Below are 24,245 nucleotides of genomic sequence, written 5' to 3' on the forward strand. Positions count from 1 at the left end.
CCTTCAAATATGGTGGTGATGGATCAAGCTGGCATCTAGGGGTGGGTGAGATGGTCCAGTGGAAGGTATCGAGCATGACCTTCATAAACCATTTTCCTTATATGTTTGGAGTGTCACATGCAAGCACACTCAGACCCTTCCCACAAAGAGGATAAGCATGGTAACCACTTATTGCAAGTCTTGCATGCATGCATGAATGTGTTAGTATAAGACATGCACTAGAAAGAGAGCAATAAAAGTATCATTATACATGTAAAGACACAACCACGTACTCACACACTCTCCATATCCTGGGTAGTTATGCATGGTCCACATCAAGATTCCCCTGACCAAAATGTCATTGGTATGTCTGAGAGTGCTCTCAACGAAAGCAAGAACGAAAGAGGGAGAGAGAGAAATAGAGAGCCACACAAGTTTTGGTGGGTGTAGAATCACCCTAATCTTCTTTTTCATTCATTTATATATGTGTTTGAGTATTGTACATAACCGGGGTAAAGGCACAGTGACCTTTAACCCCCACAACCTCCCACGTAAAGGACAATGTGCCTTTAAGGGAGAACAACTAGTGAGCATACTATCCAATGCCCATCCGTACATGACAATACTCAAACGGCTGACTAGGTAGACTCTTCGTCAGCATATCTACAGGGCTATCATCTATATGAACCTTGACAAGCTCTATGCACTTGTCCTCAAGTACCTCCTTGATGAAATGGTACCTGACCTGAATGTGTTTGGTCTTTGCATGAAAGACCGGATTCCATGCTAGCTGAATAGCACTCATGGAATCACTATGCAATGTCAGTACACCTGTATGAATCCCCAAATATCCAACTAGCCGATCAAGCCATATAGCCTCCTTGCAACCCTCTATGGCTGCAACATACTTAGCCTCTGTGGTAGACAAAGCAATGCACTTCTATGCGCGAGACATCCACGAAAATGCACCACCTGCAAAGGTGAACACATAACCAGAAGTGGATCTCCTACTATCCACATGCCCTGCATAGTCTGAATCTGTGTACCCAAGTACAGGCATGTCTCCTCTATCAAAGTAGATGCACATCTCCTTGGTACCCTTCATGTACCTCATGATGCACTTAACTACCTCCCAATGCCTCTTTCTTGGATTAGCCATATACCGGCTAACAACTCCCACTGCAAATGCAATGTCTGGTTTAGTAGCTATCATAGCATACATAAGACTCCCAACTGCTGATGCATAAGGAACCTTGGCCATCATGGCCCTTTCCTCATCTGATTTGGGACTATCTGTATGACTAAGTTTCACATATGGAGGCAATGGAGTACTCACTGCCTTCCCCCCCTCCATATTGAAACGCTGCAATACTTTTGTAACATACTCCTTCTGTGAAAGCCAAAGGAGTTTCCTACTCCGATCACGTGTGATGCGCATACCAAAAATATGACCTGCAAGTCCCAAATCCTTCATATGAAAGGCCTCATACAACTTGGCCTTTAATGCATCTAGCTCATAAGTATTCTTGCTAGCCAATAGCATATCATCCACGTATAGTGCCAGGATTATCAGGCTATTATCATTAGCCCTTTTAGTGTAGAGGTAGTGATCAATTTCACTCCTTCTAAAACCCTGGGACCGAATGAAAGCATCAAACTTCTGATACCATTCTCTAGGTGCTTGCTTAAGACCATAGAGACTCTTCTTCAACTTGCAAACTAAATTTTCTTTGCCCTTTTCTTCAAAGCCTATTTCCTTATGCAGATCCCCATGCAAGAAAGTTGTCTTGACATCCATCTGCATAAGCTCCATATCCTCTGCTGCCACTAGTCCAAGCATGCATCTAAGTGTGGTCATCTTCACAACCGGAGAGAATATCTCATCAAAGTCCACACCCTTCTCTTGCTTGAACCATTTAGCGACCAAACAGGCCTTGTACCTACGCACATCATCACATGTGATGTTCATTTTGTAGACCCATTTACATGGCAATGCCTTCTTTCCATGTGGCAAAGAAACCAAGTCCCAAGTATTATTCTTCATAAGTGAATTCATCTCTGATTGCATAGCATACTCCCACTTGCATTGATCCTCGTGCATCATAGCCTCTCTATAGCAAGAAGGCTCCCTCCAATCAGTAAGCATCACATAGTCTACCCCTGGAACAAACCTATCAGGCGGTCTAGACACTCTAGATGATCTTCTCAAGGGCATTTCAGCTTGCTGTCCCACCTGCATATCAGCCACATTTGGCTCATCATTTCCACCAATAGATGATCCATCATCTACCCTTGATTGTATACCTGTGGGAGTACTTGGTGGTACCATTTCTTGCACATTTGGTGCATGGACAGCTTGCTGTCTATCAACATATGCAGGTGGATTCACATCCTGGAAAGTGATTCTTCTCATTTCCACATCCCTCATGGGTGCCTTATGCATCTTCTTCTCATTGAAGACTACATCATGGCTGCATATGATCTTCTTTGCTTCTGGATCCCAGAGACGAAGCCCATCTCTCCACTTTCACCATAACCCAAAAAGATGTATTTCCTAGACTTAGGATCTAGCTTCTTTCGAAGCTCTTTTGGCACATGTGCATATGCCTCACACCCAAATATTCCAAATGAGAGTAAGAGGGCTTCTTGCCACTCCATGCCTCTTCAGGAATACCACCATCCAAACTCTTACAGGTGATCTATTGATCACATGCACTGTAGTCTTCATTACCTCAGCCCAAAAACCACCAGAAAGACTTGCATTGGAAAGCATGCATTGCAACCTTTCTTGAATGGTACGGTTCATCTTTTTTGCAATTGGATTTTGCTCTGGAGTACGAGGGGATGTGAGCTCCCTCTTAATCCCACGTGTATCACAGAAATGCTGAAAGTCATGTGAGAGATACTCTCCACCATTGTCAGTCCATAGGCATTTAAGCATTCTACCTGACTGATTCTCAACCAAGGCCAGCCATTTCTGAAATACCTGGAACACATCACTCTTCTGAGCTATAGCATAAGCCCACACTTTCCTAATTGCATCATTAATGAATGTCACATAGTATTCAGCCCTGCCTAATGACCGTGTAGGCATGGGACCACATATGTCTGAATGCACCAAATCAAGCTTTTCAAACTCTTTCTTTCCCCTTCTTTTATGGGCTGATTTAGTCTGCTTCCCATAGAGATAGTGCTCACAAAATTCAAAATCAGAGAAACTCAGATGCGGTACATAACCCAAACGGCATAAGAGTTTCATTCCATTCTGGCTCATGTGCCCCAACCTGCAATGCCACAAATTAAAGAAGTGCTTGGCTGCTCGGTTATTGCAACAACATGATCAAATACCCCTGATACATGTAAGGGATACAAAGTCCCACACTTGGCACCCCTAGCCAAAAGCATAGAGCCCTTCTGAATTTTCCAACTCTGAAAGCCAAAAGTGGTGTGAAAACCAGCATCATCTAGCTGACCCACTGAAATAAGATTCTTGGTCAACTTAGGCACATGTCTCACATGTTTCAAAATAAATGCAGACCCATTTGCAAAATAAAACTTCATGTCACCTACTCCCACTATGTCACATGCATAGTCATTTCCAAGATGCACACAACCTATCTTTCCACTGTCATAAGTGGAGAACCATTCCCTATGGGGAGTAACATGGAATGAAGCACCAAAATCCAAAATCCAATCCTGGGAATATGCATCATCTGAAGTGGTAAGCAACTCTGCTGATAAAGACATGAAGAGAACGTCATTGTCACTATCATGTGTGACTGCATTGATCTCCTCGATCTTCACTTTTCCTTTGTCCTCCCTTGGACTCTCTTCCTTTTGATTTGCACCCCAATTTGCATTCTTTTTCTTATCCTTTTGCTCTCTTTTCAGCTTGTAGCAATCCTTTTTCATATGGCGCTTCTTGCCACAGTGTTAACACTCAATGTTCTGTGCCCTGGATTTGCTACGAGACTTCCCTCTTTCTTGGGACTTCCAAACTATGATTTGCCCCTTTGCACATTTAAGGCTGCATCCTGCTTGTTGCCATCCATAGACTTCTGTCTAATCTCCTCGGTCAATAAGCTACCCACAACATCATCAAATTTCATTACTCCACCAGGTGCAGAGTTACTGACAGCTGTACAGAAGGTATCCCATGAGGATGGCAATGAACATAAGAGAAATATTGCCTAAGTCTCCGCATAAAAATTCATCTTCTGAGCCTGAAGCTGGCTGAAAATAATATTGAATTCATTCAAGTGAGAAGCAATGGAGACCCCTTCCTTCATCTGCAGCTCAAACAACCTCTTCATGAGGTAAACTTTATTAGAGGCAGTTTCCTTTTCATAAGTGGCACACAATTTCTTCCACAAATCTTCTGTAGTCTGCTCATTTACTACTGTGAAATAAACTGACTCTGCAAGATGAAGTTTGATAGTAGATTTTGCTAATGCATCCAACTCATTCCAATCATCCTCAGACATATTTGTAGGCTTAGCTTCAATCCCTACCAAGGGTTTAATCTGCTTCTTTTGAATAAGCACATCCCTTATTTGTTCTTTCCACAAAGAAAAGTTTGTCGCATCAAACTTTTTAATGCTAAAAAACTCCTTTTCACACATGGAAGAGGATGCCATGATGCAAATGAAGCAAAAATCCCAAATGCTAGTGCCTACAAGAGAGAATCACACCAAATACCAGGTGCACCCAAATGTGTATGCCACAATAGAGTGAAATATCACCAAAACTCATGTCTCAAAGCATCTGACTCATGTGCATATACTATGCATCCATATGAGCAAATCTGGCCCAAAAGAGAATGCCAACTGCAATGGCAATCCAAAATGCCAATAAGTGCCAAATGACTCAAGCATAAACACCATCCACTGGCATATGCATTAATAATATCTCATCCAAGAGAGCATAGCACTATCAGTGCATCACTTGCAATGTCTCAAAGCTGTCCCTCAACATAAGATAGCATCCATGTGCAAAGCGTCCATAAAAATAGCATCCCACAAGGAAATTTGGGCCTATCAGCACATCCAATAGGGACCAAAATGCATTCAAATGGCCTATAAATCATCCAGTGCAACCCAATGCACACCACCGAATGAGTGCACACTGCTCAAACTGCAACTAGAGTGATTTGCATAAGGTATGCTTAAGAAATCATAGTCCCACGGTAATGACCGCTAATGAAAATAGAACCTGAGATGCCTCAAAACATGGGCGCCATTGCATAATCGGACTCAACAAGAAAATATGCAAATATCTCTCTTTTGCCAAAACTCCAAAATCCCAACCGATGAGTGAGAAACTCGTGAGAAATGGGAGTCAACACTTATCCACTACCATGTGGCATAAATCTAAGGTTTCAAAACCTTAGAATGAAAAATGCATAATAGAGAGACAAAATCGAATACACAGAGATCTATAACTCTGAAAAACCTCCACTGAATCATGTAAGAACTGACAAGTAGGGGGTTTTGGGCGTCCGAAATGCAATGGGACAGACGGTTTTGGAAACCGTGGTCTCAATCACTGGGTCCAACACACGGACTGAAAAACGTTTTTGGAAATAGAGCTATTTGTAAACTCCACTAGAGTGTGAATGATGAGCAACATAGAAGTTTTAGGACCTCCTGAGTCACCGGAACTGACAGATCTACAAATGGTTGCTCCAGACTTGAGTTCCAACACCCGGGCAGAAAAACCCCTTCTTCTCTCTTTCTCTCCCTCTTTCCTCTTATGCTCATGCGTATGCTTATGCATAAGAGGAGTCTTATGCATAAGCATAAGCATAAGCATAAGAGACGGAGACATATGCTCATGCTTATGCTTATGCATGAGCATAAGAGAAGTAGACATATGCTCATGCATAAGCATGAGCATATGTCTCTTTTTTCCTCTTTTCTCTTTCCCTCTTCTTCTCTCTTTCTCTTCCTCTTTCCTCTTATGCTCATGCTTATGCTTATACATAAGAGGAGTCTTATGCATAAGCATAAGCATAAGAGATGGAGACATATGCTCATGCTTATGCTTATGCATGAGCATAAGAGAAGTAGACATATGCTCATGCATAAGCATGAGCATATGTCTCTTTTTTCCTCTTTTCTCTTTCCCTCTTCTTCTCTCTTTCTCTCCCTCTTTCCTCTTTTCCAACCTCTCCTTCCTTTGCCTCTTCTTCTCTCTTCTCCTCTTTTCCCCGTCTTTTCCCTCTTTCCTTTCCCTCTTATTCTCTCTTTCCCCCTTCTCTTATGCTCATGCATAAGCATAAGCATGAGCATAAGGGAAGGAGACATATGCTCATGCTTATGCTTATGCATGAGCATAAGAGAAGTAGACATATGCTCATGCATAAGCTCTCTTCCAATCTCTCTTTTCCAATCTCTCTTTCCTCTTTCCTTTTCCTCTTCTTCTCTCTTTTTTCCTCTTCTTCTCTCTTTTTTTCCACTTTCTCCTTTCCCTCTTCTCCTCTCTTCTCCTCTTTTCCCCCTCTTTTCCCTCTTCCATGCTCATGTTCTTATGCTCATGCATAAGCATAAGCATGAGCATATGTCTCCATCTCTTATGCTTATGCTTATGCTTATGCATAAGACTCGTCTTATGCATAAGCATAAGCATGAGCATAAGAGAAGGACATATATGCTCATGCTTATGCTTATGCATGAGCATAAGAGAACTAGACATATGCTCTCTTTCCAATCTCTCTTTTCCAATCTCTTTCCTCTTTCCTTTTCCTCTTCTTCTCTCTTTTTCCCTCTTCTTCTCTCTTTTTTCCACTTTCTCCTTTCCCTCTTCTTATCTCTTCTCCTCTTTTCCCCCTCTTTTCCCTCTTCCATGCTCATATTCTTATGCTCATGCATAAGCATAAGCATGAGCATATATCTCCTTCTCTCATGCTCATGCTTATGCTTATGCATAAGAGGAGTCTTATGCATAAGCATAAGCATGAGCATGAGAGAAGGAGATATATGCTCATGCTTATGCTTATGCATGAGCATAAGAGAAGTAGACATATGCTCTCTTTCCAATCTCTCTTTTCCAATCTCTTTTCCAATAGTTTTTTTCCAATCTCTCTTTCCTCTTTCCTTTTCCTCTTTTTCTCTCTTTTTCCCTCTTCTTCTCTCTTTTTTTCCTCTTTCTCCTTTCCCTCTTCTTCTCTCTTCTCCTCTTTTCCCCCTCTTTTTCCCTCTTTCATGCTCATGTTCTTATGCTCATGCATAAGCATAAGCATGAGCATAAAAGTGGACGAGAAGAGATCGAAGAAGAGGGAAAGGAAAGAGGGAAAGAAGAGGAAGAAGAGAGAAGAGGAAGAAGAGAGAAAGAATAGGAAGAAGAAAAGAGGGAAAAGAGGAGAAGAGGAGGGAAAAGAGGAGCATCTGTCTACTTCTCTTATGCTCATGCTTAAGCATAAGCATGAGCATAAGATAAGATATATACTCATGCTTATGCTTAAGCATGAGCATAAGAGAAGTAGACATATGCTCCTCTTTTCCGTCCTCTTCTCCTCTTTTCCCTCTTTTCTTCTTCCCATTCTTTCTCTCTTCTTCCTCTTCTTTCCCTCTTCTTCGATCTCTTCTCGTCCACTTCCTCTTTTCCCTCTTCTTCCTCTTCTTTCCCTCTTTCCTTTCCCTCTTCTTCCTCTTCTCCTCCACTTTCTCTTTTCCCTCTTCTCTCCCTCTTCTTCTTCTTCCTCTTCCTCTTCTTCCTCTTCCTCTTCCTCTTCTTCCTTTTCTCTCCCTCTTTGCCTATGCCTATGCCTATGCCTATGCTTATGTTTGTTTTTTTGTTTTTTGTTTTCGTGTTTGTGTCTATGTTAGACATGGGATCACGTCGCTCATCAGACGAGTACAGACAGCCTCGCAGGAGGAGAACTCACGATCTATATGCTCCAGAGGACTTTGATTCCTCTCAGACGACTACCCTGAGGACTACCCCTGGTCTGACTCCTCTCGGACCTAGCACTACGACTACCCCTGGTTTGACTCCTCTTCCACGTAGCACTGCGACTACCCCTCGGGGAACTCCTTTGCTAGCTGCGCATGGCTTTGTCGGGAGTCCCAACGAGTTTGTAGCGCAGATGAGCGATGAGGAGGCAGCGAGATTCTTCTCTCTGCTATCTCAGAGGACCTCAGCAATTCCCTCCCCTACACTGATGGCTGGATGTACTACCCAACCATCCTCTCCATGTTCAATGCATTGCAACACCACAACTTGAAGACATGGATTGCAGCATGGTGGACACAAGAAGAATGCAATCATACAAGGAAAATATTGCAAAGGATGTGGGCATGACCATGAAGTTTACATTTGGCTCTAAATGGGTAAGGTTGTCTTGGTTTATGCCTCTGCACATTTTTGCTTCTTGTTTTCAGAATATCTAGATGCACAGAACAAAAACCATGTGGTCATGCAAGTGCCTACAAAAGGGTGATCTGTTTCAATGCAATGTATGTAAGGACAATGTGGTTGTCAAGTACCACATCTCCTGCCAAATGTTATATTTTGCTTTCCAATATAGGCGCTGGAAGAAAATAGGTGGCAATTGGCTCCCCCTTGACTCTAATGAGACGATGATAATATAGGGGTAAGTTTATGTATTGGTTCTCAATTAGGAGATGTCAAGAATGTGACTATCACATCACAGTGGACTCTTAGGGACGTGCGGGAATACCTATTGGTCATGGAGGATGGCACATGTCTGAGTCCTTTCACTTTACCTTAAATGGTGAAAAGGTAGGAAAGTGTGTAGAGAAGCTCGTGCATAGTGCCACTTTTATACCTCTTGCAATATTGAAGATTGTAAACAATGTGGGGTGGAACAATTGTGGATTTTGACATTTTCCAATTGATAGTGGTGCAATTAATTTTGATGTTTTGAATGGTTTTGTTTCATGTCAATGTCAAGTTTTTCCCAAAAAATTTATAATTCTTTTTATTTTTTATATTTAGAACATTTGGGTATATATAGGTTATAAAGTTACTTTAGTTTCAAAGTTTCACTATCATAGCCATAGTTCTCCTAGCTACCAAACTACCATGGATTTTGCTAGGTCTGCCTTCCATGATTTCACCTCCCGTACTCCATTAATTGATAGAGAGGAGTTATTCCCAGTCTTTGATAAGAGCATAGATGTCCTAGGCACCTACTTGGGAGCCCCAGACAATTTTGAAGACCTCATCAAGTACATGCAAGACTACATCATGAGTTTTGCATATCAATTTGATGACTCTACAAAAAGATGGGTCCCAATTTATTATTTGAAGTACTTGTTCAATCAAGAACCCAAGTTCTGTAGTGTTTAGATCTCTTTCGAGCCTAGCTCACACCCCTAGGGTTTAGGGAGGTGGACACTGATGACCTCCTAGCATGTGGAGTCATTGGAAACATAGGAAATAGGTTCCTATCCTGGGAAATGACCTTTTTTTCCTTCTCCAGGAGGGACAAATGGAAGGGACAAATGGAAGAGGAAGCCTTGACCTCAAGCCCTCGAACCCTGCACCTACCCTTTTCAATCCTCTTATTTTTGTAGATGAGCCCAACATCTACAATGAAGAGCCCATAGATGAAGAAGTTGAGGAGTAGGAAGCTGCATTGGCCCTAGAAGTGCTCCAGCGACCTCCTGAATCCCATTCTAATTCACAAATTCCATCCACCTCAGGCACCACCTCTGATGACCCCACAATAATGATATGGTTTCTTGCTCCCCTTCTTTTCGATGGAGAACAATACTTCTCCATGACATAAAGGTTATGTTTGGTCTCCGGGAGGATGAAGCTCTTGGTGTCCTATGTGGATACGAGGTGGACATGACTATGCAAGAACTTGGGTTTTTGGGAGCATATGATTAAATAGAAGAGGTTCTTGCTTTTACACTGGACCAAATCAAAGATGCAGAGACATCAATCTACTCTGACCTACCTGATGTTCCAGAAGAAGCCTCCACAAGAGCTTTGAATTTCTTCTCTCTTAGTATACTTTTGCTTTGACAGAATTCTAATGTAATGTTGGACTGTTGCAGGAGGCATTTGAGGTCGACCTATTCTCATCTCGGCAATGCCTTGTTCATAGTAGTTTCGATCGAGATCACTCACTGGCACATTACCTTGGCTAAGCAAAAGAGCGCTTTGTGGTTATCCACAAAATTTTTTCTCCAGATGGCACTAATGACCTCTTGAAGTGCAAGGCCTTGTCATGAGTGATTGGTCATGCTGACATCAATTGCAATGCTGACAAGGTCATTTTGGTGAACTGCATGGCTGCTCTCAATGCCTTTGGAACCAATTTTCAAGGTATGGGATTGACGGCAGCAGCCATGTTCTTGGCCCGCAAAATGACAGTAGCGTTGACTCTCTATCGACTAGGTTTAGAGCTAGGAGTGTAATTGGGAATTCAAAGCCCGATGTTCTCAGTGTTTTAGAGAAGAGAGAAAGGCTTTGAAGCCTTATTGTATAGAAATTTTATTTATATGAATACAGATATACTTTTTATACAGTGCCCCATTTTGTGTTCTTTTATAAAATTTATTTTATAATGTCATTGTATTTTGCAACTCTAATTTTTGTTGGCATTAATATTTTCATTCACTATTCTATTCAAAAGCATGCTATCATAGACAAATATTTGCGCTATAATGGTCATTTTTTAGCAATCCAGTAAGAATCTCACTGTGCGGAGGAAGGCAAATGTGTTTGGCATCGTGCGGGGAGCCCAAAAATGCCAAAACCCGCTTCTGCACCATGGTAAAAAAACATCATTTGATCACTCAAATTCACACTAAACTTGCACAAACTGATGGAAAGCATCACGTAACATGTATAATAACATGGGAATAGTAATAGAATATAAAAATATCTTTTATTCATTGGCCTCAAAGGGTAGAGATTTACAAAATGATTCACGTTACACTAAATGAACCTAAACAACATCTAGGGCCTAAGGGAGGGATCGGAGTAGATGCGCTTGGCGAGTGCAAGGTCCTTGTCCATCACTATTACTCTTTTGGCATGGATAGCGCATAAGTTCGCATCTTAAAAAAGACCTGCTGTCATCAGCTCCGTTGCCTCCTGAATTGCTCCCATAGCGCCTGAAGTGAAACACACATCATCCTTGTAATGCTGTGCTATTTCACGTACAATACGTTGGAAGGGTGCATGGGGAATGAGATTGTCCACAGTGGTTTGGAACTTGCGGATCTCCTAAAGTGCCTTCATGCTTGATTTTTTGCACCTCGACTTATTCTTTGGGGGACCCTGCATTGGCCTCTGGACATGGCCCCATGGCTACTTGTCCACTTTGAACTTCTTTCGCCTCTACTCCCTTGCAACCACCTCTTCAAACTCCTCTTCCTATGTCTGGTGGGTCCTTCGAGGTGGCTTGTCATGCCTAGGGGTCTTCTTTGTCCTTGGTCTCTTTTCCTTTGCATGAGGCAGTGAGACAGCAAGCTCAGGCTCTTGCTCAGCTCGTACTAGAGGCTCCTCATATGTGATAACATCGAGGCACAGAGGGTTGATGGTGCTCTTCCGTGCGGTCTGCTTTGTTGGAGGATTGGGGCCAAGGTTCATTCATTAGGGGAGGATTGGGGTCTCAAAAGGGCCTCCAATTAGTGTTTCCTAATTTCAAGGGATTAGAGAGTGATTTGAGGTGTACTAATGAGAGTGCTAGAAGGTGTGGGGAAATGGTATGTTGAGGTGGAGGGTGGGCAGTAGAGCACCTAGAAACACAATGCTTTGTTGCAGTGAGCTGAATTACTCGAAAGGGAACATTTGAAAACCAGTCGGAATAGGCGCATCTTTTCAGGGTGACACAATGTGCAATTTCGCCATTCCTCTCTCCTAGAAGTAGTCGTCACTGCTCTCTAAGATACAAGCCTAAGAAGAGGAGAGGAATAACTCCCAAGAGAATAAAGCATTTCATGTGAAGAAGAGCTACCTCAACAACAAAGAAAATCTTGGTGAAGGAAAGACTCAGTGTCGCCCAACACGTCCTTAGAGAAATTGACGAGATATGGCTCTAGCATCCTGAATTGCATGAAATTTTATCGAGTATCTGAGTGTTGGCACAGGCAACATAAGCCTAATTGTGTAGATCCCAAAGGTGAAGACATGTGTTTTAACTAGATAAAGCTAGAGCATGAAGCATTCTAAAAGTTAATGGTCGGATGTTGAGATATGGTGCCTCAAGTGGTCAGAGGCCATAAGAGAGCTCAAGCAAAATGAAGGTGATGAAGAATATGAAATCTTGGGCTCTAGGTGACTCTAGGAGCTAGGTGGGATCAACCTTTCTTTGATACCAAATGAAGAGGTGAGTAGGATAAAAGAGGTGCATCATGGCAAGGGGTGAGAACACATGAGATATAGAAATGAGTGTTCTATTGATTGTGAGAGTGGTGACTCTCTCTTATAGAAATGGGAAGAGGAAGGCCTAGACCATAGGCACCTTCCCTACATTAGTGGCAATCAGCCCCTACATCAGTGGGATTGGCCTAAGTCAAATGAACCTCCCATGTGGGGGCCTTTGTGCTTACATCATCACTTAGGTCACACACGAGACACAACATAGCACTAGATGTGCTTGTACAACACACACACACACACACACACACACACACACACACACACACACACACACACACACACATGTGTGACTCCCCTAGATGCACACATGCACCATAGAGCAAGCCCTTGATTACACTTATCCCAACACTAATGTGTCCTTCTTGCTTTGCTAAAACTTTGTGGAGTCAATAGTTACAAAGCCACTTACATGGTGTTTGATTGTTGCATTAGGGCCTCTTTCCACCACGTCCTTAAACCACTTGACATCCAAAACATACACAAAGAAGCGTCGAAAGTCAAGCTTAATAATATCTTGGATTATGCCACAATAATCATCCATGACTCCATTGGCTCCCTCAAAGCTAGCAAATGATGCTGCAATCTTTTGTGTATCTCTTATCATCAATCCGCTGTGTCTGAAAATGTTTGCCCTCACACCATATAGCATTGAACATAGTACACTACACAAGGAAAAAATAAATTAAATAAGCAATCTAAATTGTTGAAAGCTCCTAACTTATGCATAACATTCTATATGCCAACCTTGCTCATGCATCCTCTAGCATACTCCCATTCTTCCATTGTGATATGCTGCTCTCTCCATTTTGTCAAGTAGCCAATCCACATGAATATCCTTTGGAAGTGCTCTTAGATGTTGAGGGTATGGCACACGAGATCTATGGTGTGTACGAAAGAGGGCCCTTTCTCCTTATCTTCTTGCCTTTACATCCTCGTATCTTGTCACCCATATTTTCATCACATCACTATATTAAGCATGCAATAGAGGTTGATATTATTAAGAGACTCTATGTCTATTACTTTGCTCCATACTTTCCTTTGAGGCACAATAGAGGTCATCCTTAGGTCTTCATCATCTCTCCATAGCCGTGGGAGAGAGCTATCCACATCAACAAGAAACTCAAAAATATATACAAGTAACTCTTGTACCAACCAACCCTCATCCATGCTACCTTTGGGTCTTGCATTTTGCCTTACAAAACCCTTCAAGATCTTCATGAAGTGCTCAAGGGAGAACAACCATCATGCATGTATAGTGCTGCATATAGCAATCTCATCCACCAAATGCACTATGAGATGTAGTTCGCTTGTGAGAACAGAATGTGGAAAGGTCTCATCCACTAAACAAACCACCTCCACTGACATAACTTGAGCATTCTCAAGCGTGGTGGGATCTATTTCCTTTGAGCTCACATACCTAGAAAGGAAAAAGTGAACCATATTAGCAATATGAATACCTTGCATGGAGCATTGATATGCTTCACATTTTGTATCTTATATTATAGTACCTCACAAGCTTGCCCATCTTGTAAATACAATCCTTCACGTCCTTTGATGCACTATGAGAAATGCTAGTAGGTAGTATGAATTGAACACACAAGCAATGGTTGATTACTTTCTTCTTCACTCACAAATTTGGAAGGAAAAAGATATATTGCTAATAAAATACTTACTTGGAGCATCTTGTGCCAATCATGAGATTTCAAGCTGTATAATTGCTCTACACCTCTTTTTGTGCTATTTGTGAAGGCCCCCTTCAAACACCTCATGCATCCAGTGGGAGTTGTCATTTGGCCTCTCTTGTGGCCAAGTTTCACACATTATCCCTATGGTGCATAGATCCTCTCTTATGCCTGCAGAATCTCGTGTCCCTTTCAAATGTTCCCAAATGGTAGAGGCCACATTCTTGAAGAGATGCATGGGATCAAGCAAGTGATTGATCTTGAGGTGGGACTAATATGGTAGTCGATAAAAGATGGAGTATTTAAACAAAATATGGTATTAGTGTGCAACCTTTATTTCCATTCAATATAGCACACAATAGTTACAAACCCTTATCGGCTCATGCCAAGTGGTGGAGGAGTCATGGAACAATCCCAAATTCTCATCCAATCTCCTGCAATGAGTGATTGTGGGGGGCCTTCATTCCAAGGGGCGACATATCTAGGATGATCAGGTGGGAGAAATCGATGGTGATTCTCATAGATGACCTTATTCAATGCGTCTCCCCGTTAGGGTGCAACATCGATTGCCTACTCATAATTAAAAGTTAAATGCTTACCTGAACACTCGCCATAGCCTAGGAAGTCGTGCATCATCCACATCAAGACTGCTTTGTAGTTGAAGTCTCGTGACAAGAGAGGCATGCTCATGCATGCACCTCAATACTGTACCTCTAGTTGATCAATCAAAGGTTCCAAATAAACATGAGGATTTTTGACTTGATGTTTCCCTGGAATTAGAAGGAATAACATAACATGTCCTTTCTTAATCGCCATGGAGGGTGGAAGATTATAATTCACCACAATATCACTGGCCATACACCATAAGAGGTTCTTTTGAGATGAAATGGGTTCATACCATCCATACCCAATCCAAGTCTCAAGTTCCTAGGTTCTTCCTTAAAGCTTGGCCATGTGTCTTCTATATGCTTCCACGTAGGAGTGTCTACGGGAGTTCTCCACTTGCCATCGGTTGATCGATGGGAGGAATGCCATGACATGATCTCTGCAATAATGGATTTGCACTTGAACATATGTTGGGTGCAAGGGATTATGGGAAAATGTCACAAAACCTTACGAGGCACATCCAAAGTTTTGAGATCTGATGTATATCTTGCCTCTCCACAAGTAGGACACTCTCTTGCCTCCTTATGTGGTCCACGAAATAGAATGCAATCATTGATGCACACATGGATGCACTTGTAATCCAATCCTCCAAAAGGTCACATGTTGCCTTGCCATATCTCTTGAGGTCAGTAATTTATTCTCCCTGGTGAACAAGGAAGAGAAGAAGGAGAGGCAACTTTGAAGAAAGAAAAGATGCTTCCATACCTCTATCCAATGTAAGTCTCTTGGTGGTTGGTCTTTTCTGGAAGTTGTTCTCTTTGGATTCGCCCTTTGTCATATGTAGGGAAAGGATGTTTTTGGTACTAGTTTGTTCTTTTTGGGGTCGGGTGCATGTCCTTTTCACCTTTTTCTAAAAAAGTGTCTGTTGGAGTGCGTCTATAGACACATCTAATAGCGCATCTAATTTTTGAAAAAATAGGAAGTTGCACCTATAGACGCACTGATAGATGTGTCTATAGATGCGCTTCAATAGTTTTCTTTTGTTGCATTCCCTTTCTTTCCCTTCCCCTTCTGCTTCTCCTTTCCACTTCCCCTTCCCCTTCCCCTTTCTTCTCTTTCCTTTCTCCTTTCCCTTGCATGCATGTTTAAGTCAAATTTTCAATTCCTTAAGCATTGTGATGAGAGAAATTGCATGAATGATGGAAATAAGTGATTGCATGAGGGCGGGATAAAGAAAGAGGAAAATCGGACTGAAGCATGAGAGCGGGATAAACAAACAGGGCATGCATGATGGAAATTCAATCTCCTCTCTTTCCTTGTCTCCTTTTCTTTCTTTTCTCCTCTCTTTTTCTCACTTTTTTCTCCTCTCTTCTCTCTTTTCCTCTCTTTTTCCCTCTCTTTTCCTCTCTTTTCTCCCCTCTTTTTCTCTCTTTTTCCTCCTCTTTCCTCTCTTTTCCCCTCTCTTTTCTCCTCTCTTTCCTTCTCTTTTTCTCTCTTTTCTCCTCTCTTTTTGTCTCTTTTTTCTCCTCTTTTTTCCTCTCTTATTCTCTCTATTCCCCTCTCTTTTCTCCTCGCTTTTGCTCTCTTTTCCTCTCTCTATTCCCCTCTCTTTTCCTCTCTTTTCTCCTCTCTTTCCTTCTCTCTTTTTCTCTCTTTTCTCCTCTCTTTTTCGTCCTCTTGTTTCCTCTCTTTTCCCCTCTCTTTTGCTCTCTTTTCCCCTCTCTTTTCCTATCTTTTTTCCTCTCTTTTTCTCTCTTTTCCTCTCTTTCTTTTTCTCTTTTCCACCCACGGGAATCTTCAATAGCTTGACATTGAGCAAGCAGATATAGACTTCTGTCACTCTAATTCAAAGAATGCAGGAGTCTGTAAATGCTTGCTCAATGTCAGGCTATCTTTTTCTCTCTTAACTTTTCCTATTTTTTCTTTTTCCCAATGATTGCATGCATGATGGAAAGAGGGCATGCATGATGGAAATCTTCTTCTCTTCTTTTCTACAATTCATCATGTGGCCAAGAAGCTCTTCAACCTCACCTGATCTTCGAGATGCCATCTTTTGGGAGTTATATAACATTTTGGGAAACCCTCCCACTCCTGAGGAGTTATACACATACATGATGGGTACTCTAAACACCCCCCAAGAGTCAGCAGTACAGACTCCATACCACCCCAACCCTACACTAGCTGAGATTACTCCTATGGAGTTGAGACAACTCAGCAAGCTAGAGAGCCGTGTCCCTTCTACCCAATCATCAGAAGTCCCTTCTCCCCTATGGTTTAGTGTCCCTTCTCCTCGATCATCAGAACTCCCTTCTCCCCCCCTGCAATCAAGAGGCCCTTCTGCCTCGCAAAGCCACTAGTGTACTCCCATGTAGTCGAGAGTCCCTTCTCCAAATATGAGTGGCTGGCATACTAGCTCATCATGACAGAGCAGCAGGCATAGCAACAAGGAGAGTGATGGGGGATGCATGGCACAGTGCTTTGGGGGGGTAATGGTGGGGGCGGGGATGATGCATATGATGCAGACTCGAGGGGGTTAGTCATCATATGTAACCCTATCACGTGAGTTCAACAGAAGGATATTTTTAATATATAAATTTTACAGAAATTAATTTACATATGGGAGTTTTTTAAAAGATTTTGGGAAAAATTTACAGATTTGTATAGAAAAAGGGTACATTTTATTAATGAAAAAATTATAGATAAGGGATTTTACAAATAGGCCTTAAATGCATGTGATATAGAGGGTTTATACATAGTGACCCCCCTGAGGATGCAGATGTGCCAAAGGATAATTGTACGATCTTCTATGACATCACTCAGAGAGGAGGCATCTTGATGGATGCATAGGGGAAGGACATCATGTGCTCTGTAGTTGCTAACAACTACAAAGATTGCTTTATTCCATACAAAGAGCATCCAAGCAGGTTGGATGATGAGACCATCACTGCTATATGCTCTAGGTATCCCAATCCCCCCAATGTTGGGTTCACAGATAAATGGGCAAAGTCAAAGATTGGTATTATACTTGCCAATAAAAGATCTTCACTTAAGAGGCATGCACTAGTCGAGATTGCCAGGAGAGAGGGAGGTCAACCACCAAGGGGCTAGCCCCACACCACTCATAAGCATGAGTGGAAGAAAGCAATGAAGGCAATGAAGGTAGACCCCGATCTACAACACATGGAGGCACGAAGGATCCAAATGGAGCAATATGGAAACATGCATTTTGGAGCAGGGGGTGTTGAATCATGGGAGGCCCAATTTGTAAGTATCTATCTCAAATTATATTGTGGTTATGTGGTTTATTATGAGGTTGTTTCTTTCTTTGTACTAACCCCTCCACAAATTGTGTCATCTTGCAGCTTGATATCGTGGGCAGGTACCCTACTCCTATCGAGAAAGCCTACCATCGTGAAAATCACAAAGGACATACATGGAGGCACTTCTATGATGAAGGGTTGATTATTGAGGAGTAGTATATCCGGGCTACTGGAGCACCCACCAAAGTATTTGAAAGTACTTAAATAATGTCAATATTCTAAATAAAGATTTGATTTTTCATACCGTGATACATGTTGTCCCTCATTTATAGGCCCCTGGGGTTGATCAGGAGGAAGAAGGCGAGGATATTAAGGAGGAAGAAGGTGATGAAGAAGGGAGTGAAGAAGGGAGCAAGGATGTGGATGACTTAGATTAGTCGTAGAAGTAGTGCTAGCTACTACTTTTTGTACTTGAAGCCTTGCGCTTGGCTTCGTGCCTCTCTTGTATATACACTCCTCTTATTTTTTGTACTTGAAGCCATAGTTTAGTTTTTTTGGCTTTCAATTTCCTTGTGCAATGTTCTATCATGAATGCCTTGTGAACTAAACATTTTGGAGTTGTAATGTTTTATTTGGAATTGTAATCGTTGGCTATAGACATGCTTGGAATTGTGCTAGTTAAAATGCCAACCGTGCTAATTAAAATGCGGTTGACTGTAAGAATTGAATTGCACACTGTGGAAATGGGATTCTTGGAACCACACAGCATACACAACATACACACAGCATTATGTTCAAGCATACACAACATACATAGAATTCTGTTCAACCACATAAAATTCTTCTTTTAAAATTAAAAAAAAAAAAGAGCATCTATAAATGCGTTTATGAACGTGTCTTTCTATTTTTTTAAAATTTCCTCATAACATCTAATACCGCATCTATAGGCACATCTATATGAGTGTTTGTCTATTATATAGACGCACCTATAGATGGAGGTCTGTAGATGAGCTAATAGACACACAAATAGACTGCCTGTAAGTTTTTTTTAAAGTTAAGAGAACACATCTGTGTGCGCATCTATGGGTGCTTTGTGTTGTTGTGAAGCATCACTTGTCAGGAATAGGAAAGGGACATCCTATAGAGCACAAGTGAGCAAAAACAGAGAATAGAGTGCCTGTGTCTCAGAGGCCTCATGTGCTAACTCCCCAGCACACAGTGATCTTGTTGAGTTGGTAATATCTGCCATACCTCTCCATCAACAGGGTGTTACTGCTACTACTGAGGAGTTACAAGCTCGTCTTGCATGACAAGCCAAAGATATTGAGGACTTTCAAGCACACGTATACATGTTGGAGGTTGAGCTTGCACGCTATAGACATAGGCTTTGGAGACTTGGATGCAGCTGAGGATATTGACACATTTGATTTTGAGGACCTCACTAACATAGATTCGCAGGGTGCAGGACCAAGCACTCAGGGAATGACAGATGTAGGACCTATTGCGTAATTATGTAAACTTCATACATAACTTTGTAATACTCTTCTTTGAATATAATGATATGGGTTAAGTGCATAATGTGGATTGATTATGGCAAACATTTGTTTCATTGTACAATTTTTATCATTCTCCAATTTCTTGTGCAATGATGAGTCAAATTTGTTTTGTAGTATCTCCTCCAATACCATCAATGGTGAGATATAAGACGAAACATTAATAAGATTTCATTTGTCAATCATGTACCAAACTCTACCAAATCTAAGATAAACTTATCCCTCCATCCATATTGACTAGTACCTTGCAATCCTAGAAGCTCTTTAAAATTAATGCTTTTGTACTTTTTGTGAAGCTGTACCAATGAAAAGAGAGGGGTTGATAGAAATGGTCATTTCCATGAGCCCATGGAAACCTCCATTTTCACCTACATCTATGTTTTCATACAGTAGAGTTTTGCAAAAAAATATAAAAGCATTAACTTTGAAAAGCTCCATTGGTTAGGAGACACTACTAAAAAAGGATGAAAGATGAGGATTAGGATGGATCTTATAGTTATTAGAGGAGATACTACGAATGAAAAGTTATTAATATTTGGTCAAAATATCCCACCATTAATGTTCCTAGAGGAGATACTAGAAAATAATTTTGAACTTCAATGTTAATGCCGACACTTGACGTAGACGAGGGAGAGAGCAGGAGTTTGGGAGTGAGGAGAGGAGACACACCCACAGTAGACACCAATAGGTGGGGATAAACAATGAGTGGTACTCCCCAAGTACACACAGTAGTATATATATATCTTTGGATAAGGCTAGGACCACTAGGCACGAAGTACAATGCATACTTAGTGTACTTAGTAGTACTAGACTAAAAACTGTTACATAGGGTGGCCAGTGCCTTTACCCCAACAACCTCCCACTTAAAGGCAATGTGCCCTCAAGATAAAGAAAAGAAAAAAAAAAAACAGCATATACATCATAATATACAAGACCAGTAGACTGGCCTTAACCTATACCCATTAGCCGTCTGCAATGTGCAAACCGCTCAGCAGCCAATCCTTTGGTCAACAGATCTGCTGGATTGTCATCAGTGTGAACTTTCACAAGCTGAAGTTGCTTGTTATCAAGCACCTCCCTGATAAAATGATACTTCACGTCGATGTGCTTCGTCTTTGCATGAAAAACAGGATTTCATGCCAACTGTATGGCACTATGACTGTCACAATGTAACAATGGAGTATCACTAGAGTAGCCCAAATCTGCCACTAGTCGAGATAGCCATATAGCTTCCTTGCATGCCTTAGTGGCTGCAATATATTCAGCTTCTGTAGTAGACAGAGCAATGCACTGCTGCATTCTAGATACCCACGACACTGCACCTCCAGTGAAAGTGAAAACATATCCGGTAGTAGACTTCTGGGTATCAAGGTGACCGGCATAATCAGAGTCTGTATAACCCTGCACTTTTGCATCTTGACTGTCGAAACATATACACAGGTCCTGTGTACCCTTCAGGTATCTCATGACACCTTTCATTGCATCCCAATGCTTCCTGCCAGGTTTAGCCATGCATCTACTAACCACTCCCACTGCAAACGCAATATCGGGCCTGGTTGCAACCATAGCATACATGAGACTGCCACACGCTGATGCATACGGAATCTTTGACATCTCAGCCCTCTCGGCATCTATCTGAGGGTTGTCCAAAGCACTGATTTTCACATAAGGAGGCAATGGAGTACCAATACTCTTCCCCCCCTCCATGTGAAATCTCTGCAAGACCTTGCCAATGTATTCCTTCTGAGACAAGTATAGCAACTGCTTTTCCCTATCTCGAAGTATCTGCATGTTGGCATCACCAAGATCCTTCATATCAAAGGTTTGGTGCAATCTTTTCTTCAAGGCATCGATCTCCTTATGAGATTTTCCAGCAATCAACATATCATCCACATACAAAATGAGGATCAGTAAACTGCCATCTGAAGCTTTCTTGGTATACAAGCAGTGATCAATGTCACTTCTCCTATAACCTTGGGTTCGCATGAATGTATCAAACTTATGATACCATTCTCTGGGTGCCTGCTTAAGACCATAAAGGCTTTTCTTCAGTATGCACACAAGCTTCTCCTTTCCCTTCACTGTAAAACCTTCTGGCTACCGCATAAAAATCTCTTCATGTAAATCACCATGAAGAAATGCCGTCTTGACATCCATTTGGACCAAGTCCATATCTGCATGTGCAAACAATGCTAATACAGTTCTGAGAGTTGTCATCTTAACGACAGGAGAGAATATCTCATCAAAGTCAACACCATATTCCTGCTTGAACCCCTTGGCAACCAGTTTGGCTTTATGCCTTGGGGATTTTCACCAGGTGTGACTTTAAGTTGATAAACCCATTTGCATGGCAGTACTTTCTTACCAGTAGGCAAGGGTACCAATTCCCAAGTGCCATTTTTGTGAAGACTGTCCATTTCAGACTTCATAGCAAGATCCCATTGAACCTTGTCTACCCTCTGCCTAGCCTCTCTATAGCATGAAGGCTCTCCACAATCAGTGAGCATTAGATAATCAAAGCCAGGAATAAATATGTCTGGTTGCCGTGTCGATCTGGTTGACCTTCTAACCTGATGACCATCATCATGAGGTGGCTGTCCAGCCTGTTCATCACCCAGTTCTGGCTGCATTTGCATGTCAGGAAGATCATCTAACTGTGGTACATCCATTGGGATATCATCTGCCATATCTGGCTGTCCATTTGGACCTACTGTAGCATCATTTAATGGCTAATTATGCTACTGTTGTGGCTGATTTACAGCCGGTCTGTGTTGCCCATGATGCCTGTCATCATCAATAGTTACTTTTAAAGGTCCTTGTTGTACAACAGGTTCCTTGAACATGATGGTTTCATCAAACACGACATCATTGCTGCGTATAAGTTTTCTGTTTGTGGGATCCCATAGTCTGTAGCCCATCTCAACTTTGTCACCATACCCTAGGAAAATGCATTTCAGAGACTTTGGATCTAATTTAGTCCTGTCCTCCCTGCATACATGCACATACGCGACACAACCAAAGACCCGTAGGTGTTTGTAAGATGGAGGCTTACCCGTCCATGCCTCTTCAGGCACACCACCACATAATCTCTTATTCGGTGACCTATTTATAAGGTGCACAGCTGTCTTTACAGCTTCAGCCCAAAAAGTGTGGGGCAACGCAGCATGTGACAACATAGATCTGACCTTTTCTTGAATGGTCCTGAACATTTTCTTAGTGGTACCATTCTATGGTGGATCATACGGTGCAGATAACACCGTTTGAATGCCCTTTGCCTCACAGAATTCTTGGAACTCTTTGGACAAATACTCTCCACCATTGTCAGACCTCAAAGCTTTCAGTTTCTTGCCTGTCTCATTTTCGACCAGTGCAACAAACTTAGTGAAAGCAGTAAAGGTATCACTCTTTCTTTTAAGAGTGTAAACCCACACTTTGCAGGTGGCATCATCTATAAATGACAAAATGTACTTTGCTCGTCCTAAAGATATAGTAGGCATCTCACATACATCGGTATGGACAAGCTCCAAGAGCTGTAATTTCTGATTTGATGCCCTCTTATGAGGAATCTGTACTTGATGACCGTAGAGACAAAATTCACATTTCTTTAAATCTGAAAATTTTAGACTCGGCAAGTAACCAAAATGAGCCAGTTGCTCCATTCCCTTAACACTCATATGGCCAAGCCGGCTATGCCACAATGAAATCTTTGGCAGCTCGGCGGCATTTACATCAGAATGCGGACAATGTCCTGCATGAAGTGAATACAAAGTATCAAGTTTAGGACCTCTTGCTATAGCCATTGCCCCTTTGCTGATTTTCCACTTCTGATTACCAAAGGTGGTATGATAACCATCGTCATCCAACAACCGTGTGGAAATCAAGTTCTTCTTCACCTCAGGAACATGCCTGACCCCTTTGAGCATTAACTGCTGGCCATTCTCAAGAACAAGCCTGACATCACCTATGCCAATGATGGAACATGCATGGTTATCACCAAGAAAAACAACTCCCTTTTGCCCACCTGCATATCTGACAAACAGATCTCTGTAGGGTGTCACATGAAAGGAAGCACCTGAATCTATAATCCAGGAAAGCATATCTGTGATCCATCTCCAACATGAAGTGTATGAGCCTTCAGTGATGAAGTGAAGCATACCTCACGTCCACTGTCACTGTCACTAACATAAGTAACATGCAGCTCCTCTTTTTCTTTGCCCTTTGACTTGCCTTGAGCCTTGCCTTCTTTGGCTCTTTCGTTGTTCTTTTTCTGAAAACATTTTTTCTCTACATGTCCCTTCTTGCCACAATAATTGCAGACAAGATCTTTCTTCGAGCGGGACTTGCTCCTTTCTCTTTCTTTGTCTTTACCACGTGTCTTTGACCTGCTGCGTGCATTCAAGGCATTTGACTTCCCAACAGCATTATTCTTTCTATTCATCTCTTCCTGTAGAAGAGCGCTCTGCACCTCTGCAAATAATAGTATGGTATTCGAATTGCTGGTAGAAGTCCTGAATGTATCCCATGACTCAGGAAGAGAACATAGGATAAGTGTAGCCTTCAGCTCATCATCGAGCTTCAACCCTTGGTTGATCACCTGGCTGAAAATGCTGTTGAACTCAATAATATGAGTGGACATAGGTGTCCCCTCCTTCATCTGAAGCCCAACAAGCTTCTTCAACCAGTAAGCTTTGCCCGTGGCACTTTTCTTGGCATATGTATCCTCAAGACGCTGCCACATCCTCCACGCAGTAGGTTCATCTCTGATGCCTACAACCAGTGAATCAACAACTGTAAGCATTATG

This window comes from Dipteris shenzhenensis, chromosome 5, assembly GCF_047967505.1.
Source record: "Dipteris shenzhenensis isolate YYH24624 ecotype China chromosome 5, Dip_SZ_1.0, whole genome shotgun sequence".
NCBI lineage: Eukaryota > Viridiplantae > Streptophyta > Polypodiopsida > Gleicheniales > Dipteridaceae > Dipteris > Dipteris shenzhenensis.